Source organism: Zootoca vivipara, chromosome 4 (genome assembly GCF_965207765.1).
Source record: "Zootoca vivipara chromosome 4, rZooViv2.hap1.1, whole genome shotgun sequence".
Taxonomy (NCBI): Eukaryota; Metazoa; Chordata; class Lepidosauria; order Squamata; family Lacertidae; genus Zootoca; species Zootoca vivipara.
The window spans coordinates 79,946,990-79,963,425 of record NC_142587.1 but is presented as its reverse complement, the minus strand read 5'-3'; the positions used below and the strand labels follow the sequence as shown (position 1 = coordinate 79,963,425).

Below are 16,436 nucleotides of genomic sequence, written 5' to 3'. Positions count from 1 at the left end.
CCGCTCTTAACCACTACACCACACTGGCACCACACTGGATGGGTTCTAAAAATAAGTGCTCACAGTTGTTCTCTTTTAAATAGAGCCGCTGAAGTGATGGGAGGCAACCTGTAGAATTTGCATCATTGCACCAAAATAACAAATCTTTTGTAAAAGAGTATGAAGATCCCTTGGTGCTGGCAAATTCTTTCTTTTATCTTAGGTGTTTATATCCTGCTGAATCCCTTGCAAACCACAGTGCCTGGAGACAGACAGTCCAGTTGTATACCCACAGCAGTGACCAGAGAAGGAATGACCACTGGGAGGAGCAGAGAGAAAATGAACGTCATGGTGCACCTTTAGCAGCACAACTGGACACCTTCATCTGCCACCTTCATCTTCATCTGCAAGAAAACATGTCTCCCCTGTATCGGTTGTGGAGAGCACAGCAGGAGCTTTCACTCTTCAAATGTTCGACTTTTCCCCTGAGGGTGCACACTCTTCCTTTGTCTCCTGAGACACCAACAACTAAGTCCTTAAGGGGTATACTCTTCTTCTTTTTTAAAGCATCCAATGGATTAAAATTAATCACAAAAACAGAAAACTTCCTTAAAGTGTCTGCTGAAAAAGAAAGGTACATGTCAGGTGCTTGAAGTTCAACAGGGAGGAAGCCTGTCTAATCTCAGCAAGGCCAGAGTTCCACAGAACCAGGCTCACAACACTGCATGCATGGCTTCTGGTGGTTACACCTACACAAAACCAACCAAATGGCCCAATAAAGGCACTGCCCTGATTTGGGATTGGGTGGATTTTTTCCTTATGGACTAGCAGCACACCACCCTTTTACTCTGGAGTTCAGACCAGTTCTGGTTAGGCCAAGCTGTGTTGGATCTGGGCTGCTGTATTATAAACCTATGCTTCTGGAAAATAGATAAGAAAACGGAGCTCTACAGCTGGAGATGAGCCATTGAGAATAGCTCTCTGCATGCCCTTGCAATTAATACTTGGTGCATGGATAGTATGAGACCCAGGTGAAAGTCAGCATGCTGTTACAGCAGCAAACATGGACACTGAAGTAATCTGTCCTTTTACTCGTGAATCTTCAGATATCATGCTCCCAAGCATGGTAGAAACCCATGTCTATCCAGGCATTGGTGTAAATCAATCCCCTTTCCTTCCCTGACTGGAAAAGTGTGCAATTAACACTCCACTTCTCTTACTTCTACCCCGCTAGTAAGAACTCGGCAGGATGTTGAGCTCATAGGAGCAAACTCCTAGGGGCTAAGGTCCCTTCGATTCCCCCCAACAAAGTATTTGAGGAGGCTGCCCTCCCAAACTTGATGGGCATTGCCATTCAGATGGGTGTGTGTGTGTGTGTGTGTGTGTGTGTGTGTGTGTGTGTGTGCCGTGTTTGATCAATTATGTGGGGTGGGGCATCTCTGGGCTCCGCCAATATTTTATTCAAGTTGACACCCCTGGATGAGCTGCCCCAAGACTGCAGTCTTTAGGACCAAGACATTACATTTTACTGGGAGGCACAAATTCTGCTACCTTTGTACTGATTTTCACCTGCCATTCTGTGGCATCACTTTTCCCACCAGGTATTATGAGATTGTTTTATAACTCTTCTACCTGCTTTCTTAGACAATATTGGCCTATTAGGTACTTAAAAAAAGAAAAGAAAACTGCTGAAAGATTTATGCTGTATCCTTGGATCAATGTCAACTTTACAGAGAGTTGCTGGGATATGTTTCTGACTCTTCCAAACATTAACCTCCTCTAGAAAGAAAAAAGAGGAATCTGGCTTTGCTACACAAACATCACTTGTAACATTTTACGGAGCGTATTGAACTCATTTTTATCATTTGCAGGTGCTGCTGGGAATTTTATGGGCAAAACCAAAATCTTTTGAAACCACATCCAATTCTGGAAAACTGTATTTTATAAAAATAATCCTCTGCTGGATAATCAAACCCGCTCACTTCAAGGGATTTACTATGTAGATGGGCCCAAACCAACAACAACAACAACAACAACATAATGAGGTGTGTTTTTTTTAAGGAAGAAACTGGTATTTTAAAATGGAAATATTACATGGTATTTATTTATGCAAGAACTGCACAGGTGGCAATGAAGCATAATGAGAACACATTGAGCTTTTCGTGTCTTCACCAGGATATGTGTGTTATACATTCTTTTCCAACATTGTTGTCCCGATTACACCGCATTATAGAAAAACAGCGTATATACTAGCATTGCAGAGTTTTCCCTTGTCAACCACCAATCAGCACAAAGAGTTTGTGTTCTGTTTACCTAAATCAGATGTGGGGAACCTTTGGCATAACTTACAAACTGCCCTGCGTAGCTTGCAAAGAGCTTGCTGCTTGTGGAGACTACCTATGCGATGTTCTCAGAGATATAGGGGGGGGGGGACTCCATCTGCCTTCCCTCTCCAGGTCCCAGTTTTAACAAGAAATGCTAACTGCCTTTAAAGCTGTGCATGCTGGAGACTGCCCACTGTTGACTCACGACTTGGTGAGTCGGTCAGAAAGCTTGCCAAGTCTAGCTCACCTTGCCAAGCTCCTGGGGAATGCAGCCCACAACGGCGGCAATGCTATGAGTAAATGGACCCAGAGTTATTAAACGGCTTTTCTGATTTGGGAAAGGAGCACTTCTTTGCTCCACTTAACTGTTGCCTGCCTGTCAGAAATGCCAGGGCCGCTTATTTATAACACAATTACAAAATGAAAGGCTTCTCTGAGTTCACGTTAGAGGGCCTTATTCAAATGCAAGGGAACTCAGAGCTAAGGCTGGAAATCCAGGTTGACATGCTCTCATTACCTCACCTTATTATGGCTGACGTAGCAGAGATCTGAGATTAGCTGCAACATCTATAAGAAATGGAGCGTGTGAAATGACGAGGCAGGGCACAGTTCCATATGGAGAAAGAGGCACTCCATTTTGCAGATTTGCTAGGTTTGTGTGTGTGTGTGTGTGTGTGTGTGTGTGTGTGTGAGAGAGAGAGAGAGAGAGAGAGAGAGAGAGAGAGAGAGAGAACAAACTTCTGTGGCCTGGTCACACATAATGTAAAACTATGGTTAAGGTTAACTATAGTTAAAGTTGAGGCATTAGGCAGACAACCTATTAAACACTGATTTATTACATCACAGAGATAGTGCTTTGATTTTATTTATTTACTAGTGTCATTCATGCAGCTGGCCCCTCCCACGGCCACTGCTTCGTTGGGGCGCTCCGCTGAGCCCAGCTGGCCAGCGAGCGCCCAGGAGAAGGCCGCTATTTGGCCTATTTCGGCGGCGGCGCGTGGGGGGGGGGCGGCTGGCCCCTCCCAGGGTCGCCGCTTCATCGGGGCACTCCGCTGAGCCCAGCTGGCCAGCGGGCGCCCAGGAGGACGCGATTCTTCTGAGGACCGCGAGGAAACGGTAGGCAGAGGGGTGGGGTGGGGAGAGCGTGCGTGTGTGTGTGCGTCAAGTCTCTGCGTCCAATCCCTGTGTCCGTGGGGCACATGCGCAGTAGTGCGGACACAGGGACACAGGGACTGGATGCAGAGACACTTGCACTTTATTATATAGGATTCCCACTCTTCACTTTGTGGCTCTGTAGCTTTTGGGTGGGGGTGGCTCCTTAACCACAGTTGAGAATGAGATTTGGGTTCCCAAATCACTATGCTATGGTTAACATTGACGAAGGTTTATAAGCTGACCACAAAATATTGCTTAATAAGGAACCTTTCACCACAACCTAATAAAACATAGCTAAGCTGCTGCTCTCGATTCACATGTAACACTAGGCCATGGTTTAATAAACTATTAAATGTGATTCAGATAGCAGCAATAGTCTTTAATCCTTAGGCAAAATTCATACCTAGTGTTTGGCACCTTGATCTGCACCTTTGGATGGCTAGGACTACAAATTCTGGTGGAGGATTTGTAAGGGAGGTGACAGTGCACAAACCTGACCCAAAGCCATGCCTGCTGGATCCGGAAGTCTGCAAACATTTATAGAAGGGTGGTGCTGTAGGCAAAACAAACACCAATAACTTTGAAGTGAGCATGCACGTAGAATTTTTATGCCAGGGACCATTAAAAAACCCCTCAACCAACCTGCACCATGAACTGCTACATTCCAAAATTCCACCATCTTGGTCATCCTGCCTGTTTTGAAGAATAGCTACAATGCTATCTCAACACAGCAAGTCTAACTAGGTGACCTCTGGTTTATATGTGAATTTATGAGATAGGGGCTCTTGTCCTTTAAGGCATAAGTCCAAATGGCCATTTCACAAAGAATGTTTATGAATCAATATCCTTTTAAAAAAACAAACTTATAATGCCACAAGCCAAATGCAAGCAGGTGACCTAGAGGTGAAAGGCCATGGCCTGTTGCCGATTTCCTGAGCCACAAAGCTCACTCACCTGCCATAGAATGCATTTTAAGAAAAAGATCAGAAAAATATGTATTCATAAAATGGCCTCACTTGAACAAGATCCTAAGTTATTTTAATTGCAATTTACGGCTTTACACATAATTATTATGGAGCATTTAACGCTTGAAATAGTAGGAACTAATTTGTTTAAGCGCTTGAAGGTGCTGGGGTGGCAAATTGTCTCTTCTAAATGTGAACATTTATGATGTCTTGATAATAGGCAGCTTACCAAGGACTAGAAAGCTTTCCCCCAATCCTGCTAAAGGGCATGGAAAGCTGATGTAATCAGGGTATCAACAATCGCCACAGGCACCAATTACAGGCAGGCTGGATACTGTACATACAGAGAATGTGTTAAATTCTCAATATAGGCTCTCCTTCTGCACACATTTTGCATGCCTTTGCCAAATAAGCATTTAAAAAACAGTTCTTTTTTATTAAAAAAAAACAGGCTAATAAAGGATGTTTGTTTATCTCATATGCAGTTCACTAATAATCTATCCTGATTAAAATCCTCCTTGTGACAGATTAATTTCTCAATACCAGCATCATATCCTCCTCAAGAGCACATGGCCTGAAAAAGAATTCACAGGAGTGCAGCATCATCTTCCTTTAAAAAAATATAGTTTTATTTACCATCATCATAATCATCATCTTGTTATAGATAATGAATATGACAGACGTGCCCGAGATTCACTCGGCTTGCCAATTATTTTCTTGGCTTAGGAACAGCTATCACAAGAGTACACGAAAGGGATTTCCAGAGGGGGAAAGGATTTTTCTATTGACCCAGCCTATGTGACCATAGTGATCCTGTGGGAAGGATGTTGGCAGATGTGCACTGAGGATTCCCCCTTAATTATACCAACTGTCAGCAATGGATGGATCTGTCAATTCTGGTTTCTCTCAGTTCCTCACTCATCCAATCCCAAATTCAGTTTTCCACATTTTTGCATCCATTCACAATTTATTTATTTTTAATTTTTATAAGTCCTCAATGAAATTCACTAGCATTTTAGTGCAAATTTCTCCTTAATATACACATTTTCGTATTCATATTTGCCTATTACTGTATACACATTTTGGCAAAACAGTGTTCCCTAATATGGTGCCTTTTTGTATGTTCTTTTAATGAAGACATGCATTTCTTATGCACTTTACCCCAATGTTACATTTGTGTACACATTACTTGGGTGGAGTACTGCATTGCAAAATTTGCAGAAGTGCAAATTTCAAATGATGGCTTCGGTCAAGCTAGGCACTAAGTAAGAGTGAATTTTCTTAGGCTTCTAATTAAGGACAGTGCTTCCAAATGGCAGTTCATTGAGAACTTGGTGATGCTCATGCTAATACCACTTCTTTCCCATTACCGACTCTGAAAAATACCCACAGAGCACCATTTAGGTTATAAAACCTATCTGCACAAAGCTAGGCAAAGGAATAGGCTCATGGAATAAATTTTGTTTGGTAATTTACCTGCCCCAAGCTTCCAGATGGGATGGGATGGATGATCAGTGAATCAATTAATCTTATGCCGAAGAACAGACAAAAATGTGTATCACTTTAGCCCAAGACCACAGAATTTAAATTGATCTAATCCCACCAACCTTCAGTGCGGTGGAATTGTCTTACAGCCAAATACAGGAGCTTAACTGCATTGTTAACTCGACTACAAGACTCATGCATTGCACCTGGTTCTCCTATTGAAATATGCTGGTGGTTTTTCTTTGTTGGCTGTCTTGGGAATGACTGACCTTTTGAAAGGGATAATTTTACATCATGGTCTGAAGGAGGAGGATGGCAGCTCACCCTAATTTTCTGTGGAGCAGGCTGTGAGACTAGTTATCGGGAGGTTATGTACCATGTTTGAGGGCCACAGGCAGCTCTATGCTCTGCATGCAAATGGTCTCGGGTTTCACCCTTGACACATCTAGGTAAAGTTGGGGAAGACTCCTGTCTGAAACCCAGATGAGCTGTTGTCGTGTAAACAGTGCTGAGTTAGATGGAATAGCGGTCTGACTCAGCAGCTTCCTGTGTATGTTTTGTTACCTTTTAAAACTACTGAAAGAGTTTCAGGGCTTCATAATATTTAACAAAAGTTTTCATGCCACTTGGGATTTTAGAACAGAGGTGGGGGGCATGAATGGCAGTGTCTGAAAAGCCCCCTTCAAAGCCCCTTTCAAAGTGATGATCAAAAGGGCACTTTGAAAAGGGCTCCTGAGGACCCTTGTGGGCAAAAGGATGTCAGGTGATTGACAGGTGGGTGCCTCCACCCACCTGTCAAATTGCAGCCCTCAAAGGGTTGGGAGAAATAGCTATCTGACCAGCTGAGCTAAAAAGGTACCCTGCCCCTGTTTCAGAGCATTTCCGACAAGCTTTTATACTGTATTTAGCTTAATAATAATCTTAAAAAGCAGCCCATCTTCTACCTCCAGGGTAGAACTTTGGATGTCTCTTGTAAGCAAAATTCACAATTTTCCTATTTACCTCTGCATTATCTGTTCTGATTGACTGTGTCTTTCCATTATCTCCTAACAGGACCTCCTGGATAGAACTTTCCTATCTGCTCCTAGATGATCCTTTTAACTGCAGAAGCCAGAAGCGGAGCATGGGACCTTCTGCAATCAAAGCATGTGCTCTGCCACTGAGCTGCAATCCATCAGCCACAGACTTGCACATCCCCCCCCTTTCTGAGTTCCATGTTTACACTGACTGCAATTGAGAGAACTTCTAAACCAGCCCAACAAATTTTCTGTCCGTCTACACCCTTAAATGGTCCTGTAGTTCCTTCCAAAAGAACTTCTTTGTTCTGTTCTCACTCTAATAATTGAGGCCATTGCTGTACTCCCCAGGAATATAACATGACTATCACTATTAATAGCTTGGTGTATGTTAATTAGAGTCTGCAGCATCTTCTCACTTGAAGCCTGCAATCAATCCAGACTGTTATTTTTTATGATACGGTGTTCACCAGTGTGTAATTGACCAGCAACTCGCACGAAGGGAAGGATACGCTTTAATGTGGTTTGAAACAATCTGCTAGCCCTTTTAAAAATCAGGCAGCATTTGTACTGACATTTTAAAGCCATGAATTATATATACGTCTTACAGGCAAGTTCTCTGCTGATGAAGGAAAGGATTATAGCGAAGGCATACAGAAAAGGGCTTGGCTTTTTTGGGGGGGGGGGAATCTGGATTTTTATACACTGTGTTGTGTGTGTCTTATTATCAAAGGCTTTGTATTTGGTTTCCGAAAATATTTTAGCATCATGGTTAGTTTCAGGCAACTTCACAAATGAGAAGTAGCTACATTTCTAATTTGGAAGTAGTAACTCTGAAGTATATGGAACGCGGGTGGCGCTGTGGGTTAAACCACAGAGCCTAGGGCTTGCTGATCAGTAGGTCAGCGGTTCAAATCCCCACGACGGGGTGAGCTCCCATTGCTCGGTCCCAGATCCTGCCAACCTAGCAGTTTGAAAGCACATCAAAGTGCAAGTAGATAAATAGGTATCACTACAGCGGGAAGGTAAACGGCATTTCCGTGTGCTGCTCTGGTTTGCCAGAAGCGGCTTTGTCATGCTGGCCACATGACCTGGAAGCTGTACGCCGGCTCCCTCAGCCAATAACGCGAGATGAGCGCCACAACCCCAGAGTCGGTCACGAGTGGACCTAATGGTCAGGGGTCCCTTTACCTTTTAACTCTGAAGTATAGGAGCTATGGGAAAAGAAGACCCCTAAGATTAAAAGTAGAGTGTCACAGTAATATGCCATGCTAGGGGGTAAATGACATGCCCTTGCATTATAAGTAATAGTCAGCTACGTTGGGAATCTCCTAATTCTCTGGTTGCCACTCATACTCTCTAATCTCTGCCCATATAGGAACATAGAAAGCTGCCTTATACAAAGTCATCTCATTGCTCCAATACAGCACCCTACTTTCTACAATGAATGGAAGGAGCTCTTCAGATTCTCACACAGAGATGCCTCCTACTCTGCCTTGAAATGCCAGGGATTGAACCCGGGACTTTCTGCATGCAAAGCAGGTGCTTTACGCACAGAGCAACAGCATTTCTCCTATATGGAGATGAGGGCTCATGCAACTGAAGCTAAGTCTGTAACAAACACACACACAGAGAATGGCCGGGTTTGCATGTAATGCTAAACCGCAGCTCATTAAACTATGCTTTATTAAACCATAGCTTACTGTGATGTGAGAACGCAGGCCAGGCCATCTGGTTAATTATGGCTTATAAACTATGGATAAAGGTCACTTGCTAAGCAAAGTTTGTAGTTGGCTTATAAACCTCAGTTAACATTAATCATAATTTAGCACTATGTGCAGATCCAGACTAGCTCCTTAAATATGCTTAAGGAGCTGCTGACAAAGGTGCAAAGAAAGAATGGCAAAAAAATTAAATAAATCCAAACTACAATCTAGGCTCGGCTGTTGTTGCTGGTGCTTTTAATTATTTTGTGATGTAATAAACCCAGGTTTAAGTGATCACTGGACAGATGGCTCAGCTAATGCTAACTAAGGTGAACCAGGCCATTAGCTGCTATCTCTACAAGCAACAAGATTCTGTTTTCTCTATAATGAAGAGGAGACACGTCCCCAAAGAGCTCACTGGGGGTAGAGATGGCTCTCCGCAATGCTATACTGGGAGATGTGGCACTGGGACATGCGTCTTGGCTCCAGAATGAACACAATTACTTAGGAGATTTTAGCCTGGCAAATGGGAGAGTTAGGGAGTTGGTATATAAACATTTGTCAAAACAGAACAGGATGAAATAGGTTTCCTAATATCCTGCTCCGAGCAGAATCCAAACAATGAAATAAATGAAAAGGCACTGTGAAAGAAGGACAAAGCCTCTGCCAACTTTGTACATTTAGGGTTTACAGAAATGGAAAGCCTTCCTTTAAATATATCAGAAGCATGGAGTACGAGGACAGTATTATATTTCTCTTATGCTTTAGGATGTATAAAAATGTCTGAGAAGAACAAAATCCAATATTGGCCCTTCTGCTTAACTGTGCAATAGGATATTATGACAGAGGATAGCTCACCCTGGGAGGAATACTCCAATTGTTCCAACTGGAGCTAATGCAAATAGAAAACGGAGGAGGAAGGTCATCAAGACCGCGGCAGAGCAGTGGCAATTTTCCTTTTCCAGAAAAGGTGCACGTTAAATATAATAATGCATTTAACGTCATGTCTCCTTTCGCCCTCAATATGCATTTCCCTTCTGTGCTTCTCTTTACCTTCTCCACCTGAAAAGCATTTCAACCCATTTCTGGGGAAATACACTGCCCTCCTCCTCCTCCTCCTCCTCCTCCTCCTCCTCCTCCTCCTCCTCCTCCTCTACACACTATTGGCAAAAGCTCAAAGGTTCTTACAGCTTAAGCAATTCATTTGCCAAAATACACAGTACACTATAAGCACATGAAATCATTTCACCAACCAATGCAGGTTTTTTTTAAAAAAAAATTCAAAAATTATCTTTTCAGCTTTTTTGGAAATTGATTAGCTCCCCCCCCCTAATGAAACATAAAAAGAAATGCTGCACAGCTTGAAAACTCTGTTTGTAGCATTTTCCGAGGAGCTAGGAATCAGAAGAGTCTCTCTGCATGTTTATCTGAACAATCAATGGGACTTAGGACAAAATTAAGATTTCACTGGAAGTGTGTGGCAGCTACCAAGCACTTCTTGGTATTGAGCATGCATCCTGATTTGCTTCCATAAAGCTCATGTACATCCACATAAGAAATTTAAAGTGCTTTAACAATCAATTCTTTTTCCCAGGGAACTCTGGGAATTGTGGTTCTGTGAGGGTGATCACACAACAATTCCCAGCATCCTTAAAAACTACAGTTCCTAGGATTTTTTGGGGTGGGTGGGTGGGAGCCATGACTGTGCTTTGAATATATAATTTGGATATTCAGCATTTTTTCTGATTTGTTTGCAGGGTGGTTACGAACAAATAATAAACGTTCTTCAATAATAATACCACAGTAAGAAAATCACAATATAAATGAACATTGATTCCTGAATTGTTTGTGGGATATGTTTATATGTCTTCCTATGAATCATTCATTCATCCCACATCCCTGTCACTTTCCTAACTGCAAACGCTTATGTGCTTTTAACATGGGCTTGTTGCACCAAGGCAACAAAGCACTTGAACTGCAGAAACTTACATTTATGAGATGTGCTCAAATCCCTCCTGCAAAATACCAACAGCCTGGGCAGGCCATTAGACAGGACGATACCGCTGTCTCAGGTGGCAGAAGCCCCTGGGGCAGCCTACCCACCCCACTACCTCTGCTGCCAGCAGAGCTGATTTTGGGCAAGATATTGTAGAAATTGTGCCAAATCTCATGCAGCCCATGAGATCTCACCAGATACCGGAGCTAATACTGCCAACATTTCTCTGCCAGTAGCAGAGTGGGAGGACATGGAAACATTTGCATGAAAAGCATGTGCCCTACCACAAATCTACAGACCCCCGATGTCATTCAGGGATGAACCTCTAGTGGGGTTGTTGGGGAGGCCACTGTGAGTTGTTCAAACCACTGGCTCTTCCTTCCTTTTCATTTTATTTGTTATTTTCGCAGTTTTGAGCATTTAGATTACAATCCTATGCATACTAGGGATTGATGGGGCTCTCTGTTGTTGACCAATGCCTGTCTTACATGCATTCCTTCATAAATCTATTCTCCTTTCTGAATTTTATCTAACCCACATGCTTTTAATATGGATTTTGGAGTGTACCTTAACCTAAAATTATTAAATAAAAAATTCCTTCCAGCAGTACCTTAAAGACTAACTTTTTATTTTTATTTTTTGGTATCTACCTGTAACTAAAATTATTATTTAGCTGAAAGGTGTCTCAGAATTCAGAGGAGTGTGAAAAATTAAGAATGAATGTGTTCCATGTATTCTTCCAATTCACTTAAAAATGCAAGCATAATGAAATCTTTGAGTGTCCCTAGTGTAAGCCCTACTGGTGAGGAAGGGCAGAACTAAGCATGAGCCACAGGACCGCCATTGAAAGAAGGATCCTGAGAGCACCTCCTCTTCTCCCCCAACATGTAGGAAAGGCACAATATGATGTAACTGTGGTCCGTGTTTCTACATATCCACAGCAGTGAAATTATGCCACACCATTTTCTTTTCCTATCCATTACCAGACAGAGAGAAAGAGACATGGGGATGCTACATTTATGGTACTCCCAGCTTAAGGAACAGCATATCCTGACCAGCAGATTGCCTTAGGACTTAAGGTCAGGGATATGCCCTCTGGTTCCATGACTTTCCACTCAGTTTTGTAGAAGCGCATTAGTTGAAATAATTGTTCAGAATGAAAATTAAGGGTGACAACAAGGTGGAAGGTGGGGGCAGATAAAAGCTGGGGACAGGGGAAAGAGAAAAGAATGGCAACTTTGCTGAAAATCTCACTAATATATCTGACAATAAAATAAACAGCCTGGTGTGTGTACTTTTCAGACTCGAGAATCGTCCCAAGAAATAGGTAAAGTAAGGGTAAAGGTAAAGGTAAAAAGGACCTCCTGCTGTTGTGGAGGCAACTCGCTTTAGACTTAAGATAGATCTACATAAGAGAAGTCATAGCAAGGCCTTTTACCCTTGGCATGGGTCTGCCTTTCCTCCTGTTTGTGCAATCTACATGATAGATGGTGAATTGAATGAGATGGTTCACTTATCAGACATGTCTCTTTTCCATCTCCTAGGTTGGGAGTTATATTAACTCCTAAATGTGCATGTATTCATTTATGGCCCATTCTTCATATCATCACAACAACAAAAAGCAAGATATTTCCAAGGTGATTGTAAAACAGTTCTCAGGAAAAGAAAGAGGGAAATTGTTTAGGGAAGCCATGAGTGTCATCACCCAAGCCTAAATGGGCTGGGTCCAGGCCACCAAAAGAACCACAACCACTTCCTCCATATCCTCCTGCCCTAAATCTCCACCTGAAGCTGTTATTTGCCCTGCTAGAGAAGGTTCCATGAATGTCAATCTTGGCACGGCAGCTTCTGCATGTGGAGTATCAGGGCCATGGGGGAAAGGCTTAATCCACACCCTTAGTGCCATGGTCCTGTCGTGGGGACGTACTACTCAGAAGCAAAAATCTCAAGATCGACATCATGCATAAACATTACAACTAATATTGAGCTCTGCACAAAGTCTACTAGCCACGATAGCTATGTTCCGCTTCCTCATTTAGAGGCAGTAATGCTGAGTATCGGTTTCTAGAAGCCACAGGAGGGGAAAGTGATATTGTGCTCAGGTCCTGGTTGCTGGTTTACCACAGGCATACAGTTGGCCAGGGTGAGAGCAGCATGCAGGACTACATGGACCACTGGCCTGATCCAGCATGCTTTTCCTATGTTCATTATGGTGAGATGTAGTGTACAGACCATAGTAACCATTTCTAAATTAGCATGTGCCCTTATAAATTAGACACATGCAAATTTCATGCAATTTTCACTTATTATTATTATTATTATTATTATTATTATTATTATTATTATTATTATTACCCTTTTTTAAAAATATCACGAAAGGTCCTGCTGACGCAAATATAAGCAGCATCCCCATGAGGGCCATTTCCTATGAAGCAGGCCTAACACTATTGTGTTGGAATGGATATAGTTCAGAACTATGGTGAACGGAATGCATGTCCCAGAGGTGAAATGTCCACTGGGGTTAAAAAAGCCCTGGTAAATTAGGTGGGAAAATGCTTAACTTCTGTATCAATAAATAAGAAGGAAAGCAGATTAATTCTGCTGCTTGGAAAGTCCATCAATAGAGGAACTTCAAAATGTAGGAGGAAAGCTTTGTTTTTAAAAACAACATTCATCTTGCGATACAAGAAAGCCTAAGAATTCCTCTTTGCCTTAATCGTTTTTTCAGTCATTCAGTATACATAAAACAGGACAAACTGCCTCTCTTAATATTTTGGGAACGGATTCAACTGTTTCCAATGGAACTGCGTCCAATTTTTTTTAAAAACCCCAAAATAAATAAATCTGGGTAAGAGCAATTCAACAAAAGATGGTCTACAATGAAGAACATAAAAAGAATGACTGAACATTCCAATACTGGACAAATAAAGCCCAGTTTCTCCACAATCTATTTGCTGTTCTTCTTTGATTCTAATATAATTTGATAACTTCATGATCTCAGCTACTTTCTGCATCTGCTCCAAACAATCAAGCAAACAGTAGGAGGTTTCTTTCTTTTAAATTAGTGGCAACACAAATCTTGGCAACATATAGTAAGTTCTTAATAAATTCCATATCACAGCTTTCTAGTTTAGCTTTTAAGTGACTTAGGAAGGAATTGCACCCAGTACTTTCATGTGGTTTCTTTCACGACACGTAATTTCCATCCAAAATAATCTAGCGAAATCCACACTCCAGATCTCCAAGTTTCTACCTACAGCAATTCTAACTTTAGAGTCTAGAGAAACTATCAAATCTACTTTTCCTGCCACTGTAGCAAATACCCCGATAATTTTTAAAAGATGTCAAGTGCCTTTTTGCATTTGTCATCTTGTCAGTCAAATGTTGTTTCTTCTTCCGCCCCTAACATAAATTAACACGCAGGTCATGACCTTTGGCTTTGTAGTTGACATATGTAGATTATAGCTAATCCCCCCGTTGCAGCAGGTGGAAAGGTTGACGGTCGGCCCAATGTAGGGGTTCAATTCCATAGATTTTAGAGGCTCAGTTTGCAAGTTCCATCCATTTATTCCTCTCATTTAGTTTATCCGATAAATAGTGACATCTAAAGGTGTGCAGGTAATTCAACGTCATAACAGTGAGCAAACCATCATTTTATAGAAGGGGGGAAAGGATCACAAGGCAGAGAGACCTCAATTTGAGAGAGAAAAAAATAGTCAATGTGATGTCTTTTTCCTCAACAGTTACCATAAGGAAAAATATGCATATTCCTGGTTTTGTATTACCAGGCAGAAATGGAACTTGGCTCAGTGCCCCTCCAAGACTGGTTTTTTTTAAAGACTGTATTCTGTAACATGTCACTGATGTAATAACAGTGCATTAGTGGTGGATTTATAATAGATCATTGCTTTTATTAAAGATCCTGTGATGCTTCCCGGTGTTATTGCATCGCTGCCTTCTGGAACGGCACGCTTGCAGTATAGCGCAACAAAACCGGGACAAAAAGAAAGAAAGAAAAGAAAGCAGAATGTTTAGGGTATAAAAAGTTACAGGGTTTCAGCAGGGTGTTACAGGGCATGCATTGATAGGAAGCGAAGCATGATGCTCCCCCCAAAACGTTCGCAGGAGCAAACAGTATTTAAAGTGGATTGTGCATGACTTCTCTCATGAGCACAACCATCATAAAAGATGTTAATAAGAACAATAAAAAGGGCACCTAGAGGGACCATTATTGCAGACCCAGCAATAAAGTGGCAATGCAAAAACTGGGATTGGGCACAAATATCACCAAAGTTTCTTTTACTGACTACAGTAAGAATTCACTTCTTACCGAACTCCCCATCCCTTGAAGTTATTCCAGACAAGCTGTGTAGTCAGCTAACTGTGTCCCCTTGCAATTATCCAGCTCATCTGCCACACTAGGAAAAGTACCGGTAATACCCAACTGGCCTTGAATTCCTAATGTTGTGCTAACCCTTTCTGGGGGGCAAGGCTGAGACATTCAGCTGTGAAACCATTTGTGTCCTGCTGTTGTTGTCTCTGAAACTTTGTAAGGTGTATTCTAAGGAAGAGTTCCTGACTTTGCCCCTTTGGATTTGCTCACATTCCATACTTGTTTTGGATGGCTGTCAAATACTGGCCTGGTTCACACAACACCACTAAGGCAAACAATGGCTTAGTGTGAATGAACAAGCCTGTTAACAGCAAGAAAAATGCTGGTATGTCACTTCTCTCCAGCTCATTCCACTACTGGTTTGGCTTAGTATTATATCTTGTGGTTTATTTCACTCCAAACAAGCCATGAGCCATAACCAAGTTGTGTGTAGGTTAAGGTTGTAAGCAGGTAAGTTAGATTGCACTTCTATAGACAGAGGGAAGCTGCCTTCAACCAGCCACATCAGTTTGTGAATCCTCATGAAAATTCATTGGCATTCCAGTGCAAATTTCTCCTAATACACAATCTTTGCATGCAATTTTGAGTAATATACACAATTTTCCAATGCGATCTCCCATAATAAATAATGTCATTTTTAACGTTCTACAATATCGTGCATTTTTGTATGCTATTTTCACTAATCTATGCATTCATATGCACACTTTACACTAATGTATACATTTCTTTGCATGTTAGTTGTACTGCAAAATTCAGAGAAGTGAGCATTTCAAAAGAGGGCCGTGTTTCTGTTTGCTTCTTGCTTTGGAAAGTGTGGATTAGGTAGGTTTCCTTTTACAGTGGTACCTCGGGTTACAAACACTTTGGGTTAGAGACACCGCTAACCCAGAAATAGTAGCCTACTTCGGGTTAAGAACTTTACCTCGGGATGAGAACAGAAATCGTGTGGTGGCGGCGCAGCGGGAGCGGGAGGCCCCATTAGCTAAAGTGGTACCTCAGGTTAAGAACAGTTTCATGAATTAACTTCATAACCAGAGGTACCACTGTAAATGGTGAACTGGATTTAAATGGTGAAGTGGATTTCTCTCTCAGCCCTAGAGGAGAAGATATTTGTTCATCTAATATCTATTCTGAGAGGCAGAGCCTGCTCCTATCACCTGCTAACCAGAGATGCCATGGATTTAATTTGGACCCTCTGCATGCAAGGCTTGTGTTCTACCACTGACTACAGTGCTTCCGCTCCCATTTTTTCCTCCTTCCTCCAGACTTTCCAATAACTTGTTGCAGTTTCATTATCAAGGCTACTTTTACTTTAATGAAAACAGCACTATAGGCAATGGAGAGCGAGAGAGTGTGTGGGGGGGGGAATACTTACAGATAGTTACATCATTTTACAAAGATGAACCGCATGGGTTTT

General features: G+C 42.0%; 1 protein-coding gene across 9 annotated transcripts in view; it reads right to left on the bottom strand.

The window, feature by feature from the left end:
• Positions 1–16,436, bottom strand: part of ATP8A2 (ATPase phospholipid transporting 8A2) — a 325,668-nt gene that overhangs the window by 107,169 nt on the left and 202,063 nt on the right. The gene's annotated exons all lie outside the window — the stretch shown is intronic.